A 17,660-nucleotide genomic window follows, 5' to 3' on the forward strand; every position below is an offset into this window, starting at 1 on the left:
ATAACAATTGCCACTTCAATGTCATCACTAGGGAATTCGCCCCAGTCTCCTTGCACCTTCTAGTTGAAGAAATACTGCAATGTTTCTTTCCTGAATGCTCTTCTTCTTAGATGTTAGCAGCAGATAAGTTGTCCATTTGACATATAGTAAGTAGGCAGGCAGATCACTGAGAGGAAGTGGGAGCCTCCTGCTAAAATGCATAAAGTCACTTCACCTTCCTTCAGGATGAGAGACCAGCTTTAGATAAAAAATGACGACTGCATTCTCCTTTTTGTCCTTAAGTCAAAATTAGTTGCTTTTGTTTTTTTACTAGGCATTGAAAGAACAGATCAAGATGCATCACAGTTTAGAAGAACTTCCTGGAAATAACCCCAGTGTTAAATACCCCGAACACCTTCAGCCTTGAGCTCAGACTGTACGTCTCCAGAAGGCAGGCTCATGATACAAGCTGATTGTGCTCAGGGCTCTTTCCTAGTAGTGCCGGTTTTCTGCTTAATTGTAGTAACTGCATATTTCAGAGTTTCCATGGCATTCTGATTTCACTCACCAAGTACTAATTCTGGCTCAGAATTTTTTAGAGGTCAACAGCTGCCCTTATCTCTCAACAGGTGCACCTCATGCGGAGTTTACGCAGCGGCTTTGGATTACAGAATGGAAACTTGTTTTGTTGCACGGCACGGACCAAGAATACAAGAGTTGTTTGGCCAGCGGGGGGAGCAGAAGTGCTCTGCAATGGAGATGAATATGTAAGTGTTAGGGCTGGTGATACATCATATACTGACAAGAGATTCATTGTAATTTTTGTATTTTTTAATAGAAGCATGTATTTTCCTATAACCTGATAAGATGACCAAGTAGCAATGTGGAGGACACACATAAAGGCATAGCGGTGGAAAAAAGACAGAGGGGAGAGAGCAGAGTTGCTAAAAGAGATCCACCTTCATTAATGTGGAGACGCCTTGGCTTTAAGAATTTAGATGTAGAACAAAGTGAGGTATGGTATTTTATAAATGTTGCTAGCACTTCTAATCTGTTTCATCACCTCAAACAGTAATCCACATATTATGCAGAATGCGTCCAACTTTGTGGACCTGTCTGTTTTCCAACTGCTGGAAACACCACACCACACACTAATCAATTGTCTTCTTAATGTTAGCAGTACTGCCACAAAGTTTGAATGAACATTCTGACAAACACATCATGCAGATGGACATGTCATTGTGAAAATCAAAATTACAAAAAAAAAAAATTGCACAGTGCTGCCAGGAATGGCAATCTTAACTTGGATATGTGTGTATGTCTTTACCTTCCACAAAACCAAAACAGCGCAGCCGCGTTTGACTTTCCATGGCCAGCACTGTAGGAGCACACAACGAATGAACGAGAGCCTAAGAAGAGTTTCCAGAGATCACGTATAACATTGATAAAGATGATGAAATCAGCAGGGGTACAAAAAATAAGTTAAGTGAGGTGTCAGTCTGGGACACGTAATATACCTGCTATGTTTCAGCCAGGTTTTTTTGCCTGGCTGGGGTTCAGATCTTCTTTATTCATTCTTGGTTCTTTTGTTTGTATCAGTTTTATTTATGTTTATTTGCATTTGAATTTGTCCATGTGTCAATGCCTTTGCTATGTGTCTTGTGTTTCATGGGTGGTCCCCCAAGAGGTAGGCCTACGTGCTGCATCACCGCCAGGGACTGCCCTCAGCCCTATATAAAGGAGACAGTTTCCACAGTTCCTTGTTAGGGTGTTGGTGAGTATTTTGTTTTGTTTTTGTGTCTCTGCTTATGTTTATTGTCTTTTCAGGATTTTTGACCTTCTGCACTGTTTTCTGACCTTGTATTGAGACCTTTCTGACAACTTCTTATTGCCTGTTTTTTGCTCCACATAGCTTCATGTTATTTCACAGAATTTTTGTTAAGAATAAACTTTGTATTCCACTTGATCCTCTGTGTTGACAGCCACGGTTTTTGATGAGATTTCCCCCTCTATTGGTCATTTTTGGAACATTTCAGAACTTAAGCACTTGGGAACTATCAAGCGGCACTGCTAATACTAATGATACTACTGGTTTAACATGGAAGATTTTTCTCCTATGTTTTTCCTTCTTTTTAGACATTTTTTCTTTTTATTTTTGTTATAGTTAACAAAATTATTATTATTTTTTTATCAAAAAGGGCGGCATGGTGGCGCAGTGCTAGCCCTGCTGCCTCACAGTAAAGAGACCTGGGTTCACTTCCTGGGTCCTCCCTGCGTAGAGTTTGCATGTTCTCTCTGTGTCTGCATGGGTTTCCTCCGGGTGCACTGGTTAGGAGCATTGGCAATCCTAAATTGTCCCTGGTGTGTGTACCCTGCGGTGGGCTGGCGCCCCGCCCAGGAATTTGTACCTGTATTGCGCCCTGTGCTGGCTGGGATTGACTCCAGCAGACCCCCGTGACCCTGTGTTAGGATATAGCGGGTTGGAAAATGACTAACTGACAGATATTTTCATTTTTTTTTTTATTAATGAGAAATATAGTTAAAGTATAAAAGAAATTTTTTTGAAAGTTCCCAGGTCTGGATTAATAGATTGTATTTTTTGATATAAATTCTATTTTATATTTGGTTTTGTTTTTTGGTTTAAATATCACTGTATTACTTTCACGTTTAGCGATTTCAGCCCTGGCAAATGAAAATCATCCTGAAAATCCCAAATCTCTGCCACTTGATTAATCAAATTCACGCATCTGCACTGTTTTTAAATGCACAATGGTGTGACAAAAGCAAAAATAAATAAATAATCAGCGATGACTTGATAAACTTAGTTCACAGGAAAAGCAAAGATGAATTCCAAAATTTAAAAAATCGGGAGTTGTCTTCCCTAGACTTTCTTGTATACTCAGATATAGGGATGGATATTTCAGGAGTAAACCTCAAGACATTGGTTATATTTTTATATTATGTACATTAAAGATCTAGTGTGCGTGTGAGTGTGTGTGTACCCTGCGGTGGGCTGGCACCCTACCCGGGGTTTGTTTCCTGCCTTGCACCCTGTGTTGGCTGGGATTTGCTCCAGCAGACCCCCGTGACCCTGTAGTTAGGATATAGCGGGTTGGATAATGGATGGATGGATGGACATTAAAGAACCATCAATAATAAATCAAATTAATAATATATTGAACAATTATTACAAAAGTAAATTTGAATTAATCAGACTCTGCAGCTCAAAAGTTGCTAGAAATCTACATTTTGTACCTAATACTTTTATGCAAAATTTGGTTGACTGAAGTGAAAGCGTACTCAGGTTATCGTGTTTACATACACACACACAGACAGACAGACACAAAGACATAATTCCAAAAATTGTATTTTCTGACTCAAGGAGGTCTAAAATGTCGAGATTCATCAAAATCTCGAAATCGAATTTTTGGGCAATTACAATACTTTCTCTATACTTTGTATATGAGAAAATAAAAAGGAAATTGCCTGAGATATTAATTTTCTTTGGCTGACCTCTTTAATTTGTTTTGCTGTAAGGATAAGATAATCAGTATGGATGTGCTGTGTGGAGACTGGCCCAGACACAGACAGGTGGACACGTTCATTTCACCCAACACACGTTTATTTACAACAATAAAGTCACAAGTGCACCACAAAAAACCCCAAAAGTCCTGGCCACAACAATGCCTTTTCTTCTACTTCAGACCGCCTCCTTCTCTCCTCTTCAGCTCAGTCCACTCCGCTCCCGACTCTCGCCCTGAATGAAGGGAGGCCGCCCCTTTAATAATCACCCGGATGTGCTCTAGGTGGGTTCTGGCAATCACCCGCCGACACGCCCCTGTGTGGCGGAAGTGCCGGCTGCATTCCCGGAAGCACTCCGGGTGTCCCTGCTCTTCTTCCCTCCAGCACTTCCTGGTGTGGCGGAAGTGCTGAGGTCCAGGGCTCCCAAGGCACGGGAACGCCCCCTGGTGGTGACCACGGGCCCCTACAGGGTGAAGCTTCACAGCTCTGTGCCCGTGGCCCCCAAAGCAACCAGCATGGCGGCCCCCACGTGATCTAGGGCGCACGTAGACCCTCCTCCGGTCCCTCAAGGCATCCCGGCCAGGTCGTTGCCCCTGGCATCCCTGACAGCTGTGATTTCATGTAAAATAGCTGCCATTGTCATCGATTGCACACACTGACATGCCTGCTTGAGTTACTGTAACCCCTGGCCACACACAGCATAATAGTAATCCATTTCTAAAAATGACATAGCAAGATCAACATTTAAAGAAAAAAACAAATGTCAGACTAGCAGACAAAATATGACAACAAGGAGGCACAATTCAAAAATCTTTTTCAGATAGCAGAAGAAGAATGAGACTTGAGAATGCCTTTTTGGAGCTACTAAATGTTCCAGTCTTTACAAGATTATATCCTCGCATCTCTGTGCTCTGGACAGGTGAGCCTATTTCGGTAAATGTTCACTCTGGTACTATGTTAGGATTGCTAAAATCGTTACATTCCACAATGACATTTCTCTGCTATATTAAAAATACGACAGTTCCACACATACACACACACACACAAATGCTATGAAACATAGCAACAAATAACGTTGTGTCACACAATAAAGAACCAAGAAGAAGGTGTGATTCTTTTCAGGAATGCTTGATTATACAGAATGGTGCCAGTGAAACCAATAACATAATTCTGGAAAACATGCCTAATGTAATTCAGTCCAGCCCACGCCATACAGACACCCACACAGAGCCAGAATCATCATATAATGTAATCTGGAGGCATATGGCTGAATATCAAAATAATCATAGTAACACCACTCATTAAAATAAAAACATCTACACTAAAATACTATGAAGATGAGAAAACATGTTTAAAACAAATATTAAGGCAAAGCACAGAAAATTCTGAGCAGTGCAGCAATTATATTAACAATTATGTACACCAACAAATAAACAATCAGTCAGCGTGATGAACTTAAAATGCAATCAGTTACATGTCTTTGTTGTCATTTCCTGTAAAAGAATCAGACATAAAAAGGAGAAGTCCATCTCATTGTAGTCGTTCATCTAGAGGCGCTCAATTTTAGGCAATCGGGGAAAGTGACTGAAAAGACCAAGAAATGTTTCAGGAGTTTCAAACTTTCTGGAGCCTGTGAAGAAGGTAACTACAAAGTAGAACGGCCTGTGCGTTTTGGGACCAACTGTCCCGTCTTCAGGGGCCAAGCAGTGTGGTCCTAAAATTATCAAACAACCATGAACAAACTGAAAAAAAAACTGTACAAATGAATGCTGATTTAGTCTAAAATTCACCTTAATGAAAAGGATAAGTATGTGTCTTTATGTCCGTCTGGTTGCTATGTCTCTGTCATTCCAAAAAGGGGGTGCATCACAAACATTTTTAGCAATAAAATCCACTGCATTTGTCATTCCAACAGATGGCACATCACAAACATTTAAAGTGCTTTTATGAATCCCGTACCACATGGTATTATATAACAGAGATTTACGTATTGCATGGTGCACTGCAAACGTTAACACTGAGGTCTACGTTGATTACTTAGATTTCAAACCCATTTTAGACAGGTAGCACAGCTATAGTACTGAATAAAACTTACAGCAAGGTTATTTGATTTACAATTTATATTAATTGTCTGATTATTACCTTTTTGGTGAAAAATAGAATGTGGATCACTTGAAATATCATAAACCAATGGACTGCATAAACACCTACAGTATAAATAATTAAAGCAGTTAAAGACCAATAGTCTATACCAGTAAAAAAGTGAAATAGAGAAAGGAGATTACCTCAGGTACTTTACAGAAGGATAAGCCAGAGACACTAACCCTTTAGTGGCTGTTTTGCCTTTTTAAAGTTTGCAGGCTGGTCTGATTAAGGCCTTCGATGACAATATATTACAGTTAGAGGTTCAGGCTGCTTTTATCTTAAGAACAACTAAGATGAGAACAGGCTTTTCAGCACAACAAAGATCGCTGTTTCTGTCCACGTAATTTTTCCAAAATAACATTGATAAGTCGAGTTTTGAAAGTCCCTAAAGTCCTATTGTCTACCACACTACTTGATATCTTATTCTATGTGTCTTTGGTTTTATGTGTGAAGTTAAACTTCCTAAAAATTATGCAACATTTCTCCTTAACAAGTTTCCAGCTGTGTCCCCGTGTTCTTGATGAACACATTTTAAAATAACAGTCTCGATCCACTGTATTAATACCCTTTATAATTTAAACACTTAAATCTTGTCTCCTCTTAATCTTCTTTTGCTTGAACTGAAAAGGCTCAACTCTTTTAATCCATCCATCCATTATCCAACCCGCTATATCCTAACTACAGGGTCACGGGGGTCTGCTGGAGCCAATCCCAGCCAACACAGGGAGCAAGGCAGGAAACAAACCCTGGGCAGGGTGCCAGCCCACTGCAGAGCACACACACACCAAGCACACACTAGGGACAATTTAGGATTGCCAATGCACCTAACCTGCATGTCTTTGGACTGTGGGATGAAACTGGAGTACCAGGAGGAAACCTATGCAGACACGGGGAGAACATGCAAACTCCATGCTGGGAGAACCTGGGAAGCGAACTCAACTCTTTTAATCTTTCTTCATAATTCATCTCCTTTAGGCCCGGAATGAGCCTCGTCCCTCTTCTCTGGACCTTTTCCAGCACTGTTTTATGTTTTTGTAGCCTGGAGACCAAAACTGTACACAGTACTCCAGATGAGGCCTCACCAGTGCTTTATAAAGCTTGAGCAGAACCTCCTTGGACTTGTACTCCACAAATCATAGAACCTCACATTCTGTTAGCCTTCTTAATGACTTCTGAACCCTGTTAGTTGATAGTTTTAAGTCCACTACGACTCCTAAATCCTTCTCATAAGGTGTACTTTCGATTTTTAAACCTCCCATTTGTAATCAACTGTCAAAGTCTCCATCCTTAATGCAGGGTCTACCCATATGTAACACCGGATATTTGTGTTGAGTTACAGAATGCATTTTACAGAATACAGCATGCAGAACAGAGCTAGTATGAATATTTCTTTTATATTCCATAATTCTGATTTTGAAGGTCTCAATGTTTTCCAGATGTTAAAGAGTGGGCAGGGCAAACCAATACATATCCTACCCTTTTAGTTATCTTATACAATCAGAGCGCTGTTTTAAAGTAACACAGACATTATTAATAATAATCTGATCAATTTTTGGCACATCATTACAACAATTGAATTGAAAAAAATTGAATATTACTCCATTTATTAAATGTTAAGAGGTCAACAGAAGTAGAACAGTAAGGTGGGAGGAATAAATAAAGCCTCTCATACTGCATTAACAATTCATTTATGTTTCAATTACAGGTTAAAGTAAAAAGAAGGGAGGTCTTGAAAAACAGGGTTGAGCTGTAAAATATACTGAACATGTAAAGCTACACACCATTTTGTTATGTGTGGCTTGTTTATAAAAGATTGCAAATAATGCCCTTTTATAGACATTCTTTATACTGCTTGCATTATAAACTCAAATAATAAATGTACTAGTCAAAGAGCTGGCTTATTTAATATTTTCAGACCGGAATATCAAAGCATCAAAAGGAAAACACGTGCAGACACAGGGAGAATGTGTCAGCTCCATGCGGACAACAAACAGATATGGAATTTGAACACAGAATGCTGGATCCTTGAGGCAGCAGTGTGCCTGGGCACTGTCTTTGTGGAGCTTTCATGTTCTCTTTCATTGAGAAAATCAATGAAAGCAAATGGCAGGAGCAGACAGCTGGGAGTATTTGAGTATTACTGAGACCTACAATCATATCAAAGACAAGTCACCTAAAAGGCATTTCAGCCTCCTCTTAGTCTTTACTTCAGTGATATTTACATAGATAGTTAGCTGAGCAGATGAAATTGTCTCAGATCTGTACAAAAGATCGATAATTGTTAAATAAAATGTGAGCAGAATGGCCATTTCAGTTCATCACCATGTTCGGAGATTTAATATTTCATATGACAAGAGTTATCCTTTCCTTCTATCTCTTGCACGTTGATGAAAAAGATTTGAAATGTCAAAATTTACTTTTATCACTTGTACACATCATAGTTTCAGTTCAGTTCATACATTGACTTTTTCTTCATACATTTTGTTAATCATGAAGGGCCATCAAGTTATTTAGACAGAAGTTGATATTGGATATGAATGTTGTGAGCATTTTAGAGAGGCGATAGCCTCCTACAGTAACTGACCCTGAAAACCACTTGGCTGGCTATCACTGAGCAGGGTCTATTAGTGAATATTACCAATTATGTGTAAAAAGAGATGTCAACTAAAAACAAAAAATCTTATATATAAACGTCTTCCCGTGGAAGTGTGTGTGTCTGTCTGGCCCAGAAGTGAGAGGTGGAGTCGGAGTAAGGGGTCCGCCTCCAAGGAACCAGAAAACTCGTTAGACTCTAATAACACAAGCGAGGCCAACACATCAGCAAAACGAAACCTCAGAAGAAAGACAAAGTCGCTTAGCCACTAACATCAGCAAAACGGTATCCCTTTTACTTTTCCTCCCGCCTTTAATGCACAAGCGATGCAAGCACGTCGGCAAAACGAATCCTCCTAGGAGAGAAACACCCAGTGAAGTTCCGTTCAATTAAATGACATCTCTAGATTTCAATTTTTTTCTGACAATTTCAATAGTTTTTAGGACTCCAGGCTTTTTACAGCACGGGCTTACACAGCTAGTAAATAAATAAAGAAAATCTCTGAAAATAGAGTATCTTGCTCAGTGCTCTCCTTCATTACAAATTTGATACAAGTGAGCAGCTAGCTTACTGAAGTGGTACAAAATTTAAAAATGCTATTATGAAAATAATGAATTAAATTAGGCAGCTCCTTTTTTATTATTGAAACATTATTAAAAATGAAGGCAAATTACATTTCATGCATTATATTGGTAATTATTTTCATGTATTTTGCTGATGCTTTTTTATTTTCAAATTTTATGCAATGCTGTGCCACCAAAGCTATGATGGAAGACCGTTTTACAGACCTGTGATGTAGCTACTACCAGCTAACATGAACTTCTCATCACATTTCCACCTTCTACTTCATTTTAAGTTGATTTTTCCGGATCAGGCCATGCTAAACTAAAATAAGCCATTTCCGAGGGGATATCCCACCTGACTGTGCACCTCTTTTATTTTGTATCACTGGAAGGTTCACTGCTGGAAGGTCATTTTATGTTACCTTTAGATCCACAACCTAATTTTTGATATGTGCAGCTATATGGTGATCCTTCAAGACATTTATGAACCACTATATTCTAGACACCACATAACCGCAATTTCCTTCGACAAACAACGGTCAATATGTACAACTGATGCTGGGTCTAATCAGGATGTGGACCTTTCTTCCAATGTGGGTAAACCTTAGCTTATTCCTTTTAGACATGCATAAACTTGTACTGTATATCATTATAATAGTTGAACTTGAAGATAGATGAGCTAATTGGAATTGTCTTGGAGACAAATGGCTGTCATGCATGTGCGTCTTTGGATCACCTTTTTGGCTCAGATCGGATAAGCAATGCCACTCAGGGACTAGAGGGGGCACTGTCACTAAAAGTCTTGCTTCTTCCATCTGCAGTTCAGAGCAGATGCCCGTTGAGTGCGAGTGGCCCCACCCTCATTGGTACAATTTGCCCCACCCCTTCTGGTCAGAACCATATAAAGGCTGGAATTCCTGGAAGAAGACACCTCAATCTTGACCCAAGCCTACTTCAAGACGGAGCTTCACAGACAGACTCTTAACAGAGAGCCATTAGTGCGTGCAATTTGTGTGCTTTATTTTGCTGCCATGAGCTGTCTTTTGTTGTTTTATTATTAAACAGAGAAGCCAGGTTGGCACTGTAACTTTTCTTTGGACTTTTTCTGTCACTCGTACCCAGTACTGTACACATTTTGCTTGAAAGGCCACAATGTACTGTATTTTGCTGCAGGTTTTGGTCAGACGAGCTAAGATGAACTCTAACTGAACTCTGGAACTTTACTCATAAGTGGTTCATATAGAGCAGCTCTGTGAGACCTTCTGAGTGGCACCATGTAATTTCTGGATACATCAATGTATTTGTCCAAGTGTATACATATCTTTGTTTTATGTTATCTTAGTGTATACCTCACATTATAATCTTAGGCTAGAATAACCAGACAGTTTATAATTCTAGCGCCAGATGATAATATCTAATCTCAGTTGAATTGGATATGGTCGAGATAAGTATTCTTGACGAGATAAAGTGTTTCACACATGCTTTTATGACGTAAGCTTCTGGAACAAGCTGTTCATCATCAGAGTAGTTTGCCGATTATCTTTGTGTAACATCACAGAATCCAGAACTCTATTTGTGGCTTTTGGCATAACGGACAGATTGTCCAAAGGTGAGAGTGAGAACCATCCACCTAAACACTGAAGACACCCCCCATGAATCAGCCTGGCTTCTGTGTCAAGACAAGTCGCATGAAAGACAGGCCTTTTCTCTCTTTGTCTCTCTCTCCCTCACACCAATGTTTCTTTTCATGCAGATGTTTAACTTCCATATCATTACAGGAGCGAGAAATGCAATTGTGTGAAATATACATAAACAATATGTATATATATATGTTATTTCTTTACTCAGGTTCTTTTAAACCAATGCTAGGTTTTGCTGGAAGACCTGAAATCCTTTAGAATCAAACATTTTCAATAATAGAGGATATTAGAAAGCAAGCAAATGCAGCAACTATACATAGTTGACTGAAATACAAATGTACAATTTTTCAGAAAAAATAAATAAATGTGAAAAAATATATATATTTGCACATATAGTATGTATAGACTGGATATGGCTTCAGTCCATCTTAGTCCTTCAGTTAGAACTTGATTGGGATATGAGGGTAAAACTGGAGAGTCGCAAAACAGGCCATTAAGAGTGTGCAGTCTGGAAATGGGACCCTGCTACTCTGCAGCTCCTCCATCACCGGATTTTCATATGGTGCAGGCTGACTTGGTCACCCTAAGCTTGTTCGGGTATCAAGATCCCAGTTTCATTGGAATTCACATAGCACTTTGCAGTCATGCTTTGGACATTGTTTTAAATAGCTAAACTGTAGACAAGTCACTTGATATCAAAAGGCCACTTCTAGACCAGACTGTTGGCATGAGTGTTATTATGAATAATTCATTTTAAAATAATGTGCAGAGGAGAGATGCTGGGTATATTGGGAAAAGGATGTTAAGGATAGAGCTGCCAGGAAAAAGGAAAAGAAGAAGGTCTAAAAGGTGGTTTATGGATGTGGTGAGACAGGACATGTAGGTGATGGGTATTAAAGAGCAAGATGCAGAAGACAGAAAGATATGGAAGAAGATGTTCCACTGTGGCAACACCTAATGGGATCAGCCGAGAAAAGAAGAAGTAGAAGAAGCTATTGAGCCAGTTTTCTTATAGCCATAAGCAGAGTCCACTTTCAACTTTTCGTCAAATATTGGGGGGTGTAAGAAAGGCGCTATATTGCACCAGACCTGACACAGATTTGACATGGGAGGCATGTATAAAATACAGAAAGTTTTATTTTTCTTCACCTGTGGGGCACGTATTCCCCGTGAACTCCACAGGCACAACACAGTCCCAAGTCCTTTTCTCTCTTCCACCACCACTCCTCCACAAGCTTTATCCTCCTCCTCCTGACTCTGGCCACTGAGTGGTGGTTTTCGACTCCTTTTATGGCCCACCCAGAAGTGCTCCAGGTGCTTGATCACCTGTTTCCGGTTGCACCCCCGGGTGGGGCTGAAGATTAGTCCAGCTGGGCTCAAGGACCTACGTATGTCACGCCCCCTGGCGGCCACCCCAGATCCCATCAGGGCTGTGAAGGACTCCATCTCCCATGAAACCCTGAGAGAGACTGAGGCACTGCTCCAACCCACAGGGGCGGCCATCCAGCGTCTAGGGGGAGGTACTGCACCGTCCAGGGCTGCTCCCCGTGAATACCCATCAAAGGGGTGTCCACAGGGCCACGAATCAAAAATAAAATACACCAAAAGTGAAGTAGTGGGACACAATGTTTTGGCCTTGTGCATTTGCCAGTTTCGGTCTAGATATTAAACAAAGAACATTCGTTTAAGAAATTTAAGAAGAAGAAATGGACAATACCACAAGTGCACAGTTTGTGCTGTGAGGAAGGATTGAAAGATCTGAGAAGGTTTTTGGTGTCAAGAGAAAAGAGAATAAAAATGAGACAAGAGATAATTGCTTAAAGCTATAAGGGGAATTATTAAGATGAATTCCTGCTGTTACTTTAAAGTTTATTCTTCAGTATAAAGATATATGGAAGGCGGCTAGGAGTAATTCAGATAAGAAATAAATATTATTTTCACCCACAGAGAACTTTAATTGCAAGATGTAGGGCTTGTTACCTGCTATTGAAACTTTAGCTACCAGCTTAGGAATCCTTTTTGGACACATTTTGCAAACTGAAATTGGTTAGCCATTTTGGGCTGAATGGCTGCTTCATAGCAAGATTTTTTTCGGCAGGATGGGGTGGTGTAGTGGATAACACTGCTGCACTTGAGTTTGAATCCCATGGCCAGTCATTGTCTGGCAGAATTTGTTTTCAGATCTGCATGGATTTTCCACTGGCTGTGCTGATGGCAAACAAAAAATAAACCCCAACCCCAAATCACCTAAATACCAATGATAGAGAAGAGATAGTTGGGTAATTGATGACTTTGAATTGGCATTGTGTGCTTGCCAGTGTAGGAGGGCCCTGTGATGGACACGATGAACTGTCTTGGTTCTTACTTTGCACCCAATTCTGCTGGGGTGGGCTCTTACTGGCCACAATCCTGAACTGGACTAAACAACTTAGAGAAAACTTTATTTTGGAACAAGCTACCTTTGCAGATTTAATGTTAAAATATCTTATCTCAATAGTAATAATGACAATGCTATGGTCTTCCAACAGTACATTTACCCACTGTGATATAATCCATCCATCAATCCATTTTCTAACCCGCTGAATCTGAACACAGGGTCACGGGGGTCTGCTGGAGCCAATCCCAGCCAACACAGGGCACAAGGCAGGAACCAATCCTGAGCAGGGTGCCAACCCACCGCAGGACACACACAAACACACCCACACACCAAGCACACATTAGGGCCAATCTAGAATCGCCAATCCACCTAACCTGCATGTCTTTGGATTGTGGGAGGAAACCTGTGATATAATGAACCTTACAAAAGGCTTTGTTTGTGTTTCACAGCAATATGTGGCCAATTCATACATTATATTGAGTCCTTCTTCTACAGAGTTACTGATTTATCTTATGTTCTTCCTTCAGTGTTGTAGTATAAGAAAAATCTATACAGAACCATTTAAAGTGCAGAGTGTTAAACAAACTATACTTAAAAAGAGGCAGAAACACAAGAAACTCATGCTTGTGTGGTTCCAGGCTGAGCTGCCATTTTCTGTAGGTTGTCTGCACGATCTCCCTGTTTTCATATGGGCTTCTTCTCATCACTCTGGTCCCCCCTTTATTCACATACCTATTATAGATTGACTGGAAGTTGAAAACTGACCCAGTATGAGACGCTATGCTTTCATGCCAATTTGTACGTCAGTGTTGATTGAGGGGACTGGCATTCTGCTCAAGGACGGTGTGTGCATTGCTCTCATTGTTTCCTGGAAACACTTTGTGACCCAACCAGTAAATGGAGTGTTCAAAGTATGTATGACAAGATGGATGAAATGAAAACAGAGGATGTAAAATGACAGGGTGTGGGAAACAGTGGGAGCCCAAATGAGCCGAATGTAAAAATAGGTTTGAAAATATTGAAGACAGACAGCCTCAGAGCCTAAAGATGACAAGAATGTGTGTGAACAGGTGTGGGTTCAGTGTGGACGCGAGAAACAGAGGCGATGCCACTAAGCTGAGAAAGTGTTAAGTGAGGCTATGGAATAGTGAGAAGGCTCCCAGGATCTCAGCTGTTGTGCCACTTCACATGGGCAGACATTCAAGTGAGTTATTTTAAGCAATGGTCTGTGAGCAGCGGAGTGTTGTCATCTAGCCAGTCAAGCCATATCAGGTATCTGCAAGAAACGTATATACACTGCCTGTAAACAGCATTCAACCCTTTTAAGTTTTCTCATTTTACACTATTGTATCACAATGGATTGTGTTTGGCATTTTGACCCTTATCAACAGAAAAAGACTCTTTAATGTCAAAGTGAAAACAGATCCTCTTCCAAGAAGCTTAAGTTAATTACAAATATAAAATACAAATTAATTGATCCCATAAGCATTCAGTTTGAGGTGACACACCTACAGTAAATCATCACTGGTGTAGCCAATTGGTGTTAGAAGTCACATCATTAGTTAAGTGGTGGTCCCTTGTCTACAGTCGAGGGTTTTCCATTGACTGTGCTCATCTGGAAGACCCCACTTGTGGTGAGTCAGTATGGTGGCCTAACGTTCACAGTGAAGACAAGAGAACACTTCAAGCAACTCAAATGGAAAGAGTATGGCTTAGCTGGAAATCTGACAAGAGCAGGCCATCCACAAAAATCAAGTGATGGGTTAAGAAGAAGATGAGGGAGTGAGGCCTCCAGAAGACATGTAATAACACCAGAAGGAGTTACAAGCTGCTGTAATGTGTTGTGGCCGGGACACCTATATAGTGGAAGGACCTGGGGAGAGAGCATGTTCAGGGCATTGCCTCCCCTGCTAGATGGCAACCGTCCTGGGTTGCAGTGGTGTATTGGACTCCCACAAAGATCCTTGTGAGTTGGAGTTTGGAGCAACCCTGCTGGGTTCTGTGGGCACCTCTGGGGGCATTGCAGGAATGGCTGAGCCCTTTGGTGCAGCACTTCCACCACAACCGGAAGTGTTGCCAGATAAAGATCACTGGACACCTGGAGCACTTCCGGGTGCCCTATGAAGGAGCCAGCTGCCACTACTCTGGGGGCCAGAGTCAGGATCTGGTGGAGGAAGCTTGCCAGGTGGAGAGGAGGTGCATTAAGAGGAAGAGAAAGGGACAAAGAAGAAGAAAATAAAGTGTTGTGTGCTGTGTGTTTAGTGCAGTGAACTGTGTTGTGCAGGGGGGAAATGGGGGAAGGCATTTCACACAAGGAAAATGAAAAAATAATAAAAATGTGTGTGCTGAACGTGTGTCCTGAGTCTGTCTGTGTCGGGTTTGGGCAACAGGAGCGCCCTCTGCAGGCCACAAAGTATAGAACAACTGTTGCTCAGGTGCTATTGCAGAAAAAATCTAGATGGATCTGTTTGCTTCTGGTTTATCATTCCAACACAAGACAGGAAACAGATGCCATAACAAAATCCAATACTATGACTCCATCAGGGCTGCCACCTTAATGACTTGAGCAGAGGCAAAGATGAGCATAAAAGTTTTCTCCCACAATAGACATATAATGAAAGGCACTTTATGCTATATAATGGATGGTGCTATACATGCATAGATATCAGAACTTAGTATATAGATAATATAGATTTTCCATCACAGTGTTTCACCAATAGTTGGTTTATGGAATAGTGGCACAGAGAAAGCCATTGTTAAAAAACAGTTAGAGTTTGCCAAAAGGCACATGGGAGAATTATGAAGTCAGCAGAAAAAGTGAGAATAAATGCCATGTTTGAATGCTGCACATTATCAAAAACAGTGGGAGTGGTGACAGCATGACTGCTGTGTGGATGCTTCTTTGCAGCAGGCTTGTGAGGCTAACATAAATGCAGAAAAATTCTGCAAGGAAAGCTGGAGTTCTCTAGAACTCGGCCAAATTCAGCATCGGTTCTTGGTTATCTCTCTTATCAAGGCCCTTCTCCCTGATTGTTCAGTTTGTTGGAGTAGCCAGCTCTATGAAGAGTCATGATTGTTCCAAACGTATTCTCATTGCTTCAGGATTTTTTTGTAGCCTTCCCCAGTTCTGTACCCTGACACAATTCCTGTCTCTAGGCTTTGATGACAATTCCTTCAACCTCATGGCTTGGTTTTCGCTATGATACCAATCGTTAACTGTGGGACCTTCTATAGGTAGGTGTGGACCTTTCCTAATCCTGTCCAAGTTGAGTTGACCACAGGTGGACTCCAAAAAAAGTTGTAGAAACATCTCAGGGATGATCAATAGAATGGGATGCACCTGAGACAAATTTCAAAAGTCACAAGGGGTCTGAACATTTGTGTCGGTGTGAGATTTCAGTTTTTTTTTTATTCTTAATAAATTTGCAAACTTCTTTTGTCATTGTAGGACAATGAGTATTGTCTGATAATGGAAAAAATGAGTTTACTTGATTTTTAGCTTTTGTGAAAAACGTTGAAGTTCTGAAAACTTTCCAAAGGCATTCTAAATAATTAACTTACAACGCTGACTTATCACATTTAAACTATTAACCAAATTAAAATAAAGCAGTGGGTTTAATAGTAGAGAGATTAAAAATTAATGCCAGTCATCCACCGTGTCAGGCTTTGCATCCCATGACTGCTTTAGCTGTGATTCTCATAAGGTTTGAGCGCGGGGAGGCAGGGCCACAATTGCTTGAAAATTTTCAGCATGTGGAGGCCTGCTGGTAGCCATGAGAGTTTTAAAGAGCCATTAAGGGTCATTACGGAGAGAGCAGTGGAGCTTTACGGCCATAGCGTTCAGTAAGCCGGGTTCAATTTATCATTTTCAGTGACTGGCATGAGAGTGCAGCAGAGTAATTAGTGACCCTCTACCTACAAAATTGTTTTTGTCTTTAAAACCTGAATCCACTTAAGGTACAGGACATAAAAACAATTCTTAGTCTTGCGTATACTAGAATTTACCATTTAATACTTTTGATTTTCTCATGAGGTCAACAAGATAAAATGAAAGAAAAACAACATTATGAAGGCTTGCAGACAAAGGCTTTTAAGCGGCAATAATAAACATAAACTTATCAAATGATCAAAGGTTTCTTTTATTTACTTACTTATTTTTTAACAAGCTCCATGCTGCTAACTTAATAATCTCACACTAAAAGGCTTGACAGTAACACAGCAGGGTAGACAGCAGTTTAGAGTTGTCACTGTATGTGACGGAGACTTTGCTAGGTGGAAATGAGATCTGTCTGAGTAACTTCATTAGTGGCAGGACTAGCCTCACCCTTCTGTTTCACAGCTGGAATTTCATTATCTTGAGCAAACCACAAATATAATTCTCACACAAAAATACAGTTCTCTTTTTATTTTTCAATGTAATATAAATTAACTGTTTAATACCGCACCTGACAGCGACGAGTCCCTTCCTACAATCAAATCTGTATCTTCACTCTGATCAGCCTGGACACAGTGTGCAAAAAAATGAGCCAATTAGCTCTTCTACAGTACTGTACATTACTAGGGTAATAAAACTCTAATGAAGAGTCAAATAAGTAACAGAGATAATACCTATTTTTATGATAACAATATTCTCAAGATTATTTAATCCATTTCAGACTTGCGGGGGGCCTTGTTATTATAATGTTGAAATGGCTAGTGCTGCTGTCTCTTGCATCCAGCATCCTGGTTTCAAATCCAATGCTTGGTCTTTGTTTGTGTGGAGCCTGCATGTTCCCTCTGTATGTGTGTGAGTTTTCCTGCCACATCCCCAAATAATATTTGGTTCAGTTGTAGTGGTGCTA

The 17,660-nt window shown here is 40.4% G+C and overlaps 1 long non-coding RNA gene across 1 annotated transcript; it reads left to right on the plus strand.

Annotated features, from left to right (window-relative positions):
• Positions 1-448: 448 nt before the first annotated feature.
• LOC120518100 lies at positions 449-9,786 on the plus strand. Its single transcript, XR_005631177.1, has 3 exons — positions 449-746; positions 1,665-1,753; positions 9,624-9,786. It is a non-coding gene; the product is annotated as an uncharacterized LOC120518100 (long non-coding RNA).
• The last annotated feature ends 7,874 nt before the right edge of the window (positions 9,787-17,660 follow it).

Source organism: Polypterus senegalus, chromosome 17, assembly GCF_016835505.1.
Source record: "Polypterus senegalus isolate Bchr_013 chromosome 17, ASM1683550v1, whole genome shotgun sequence".
Classification (NCBI taxonomy): domain Eukaryota; kingdom Metazoa; phylum Chordata; class Cladistia; order Polypteriformes; family Polypteridae; genus Polypterus; species Polypterus senegalus.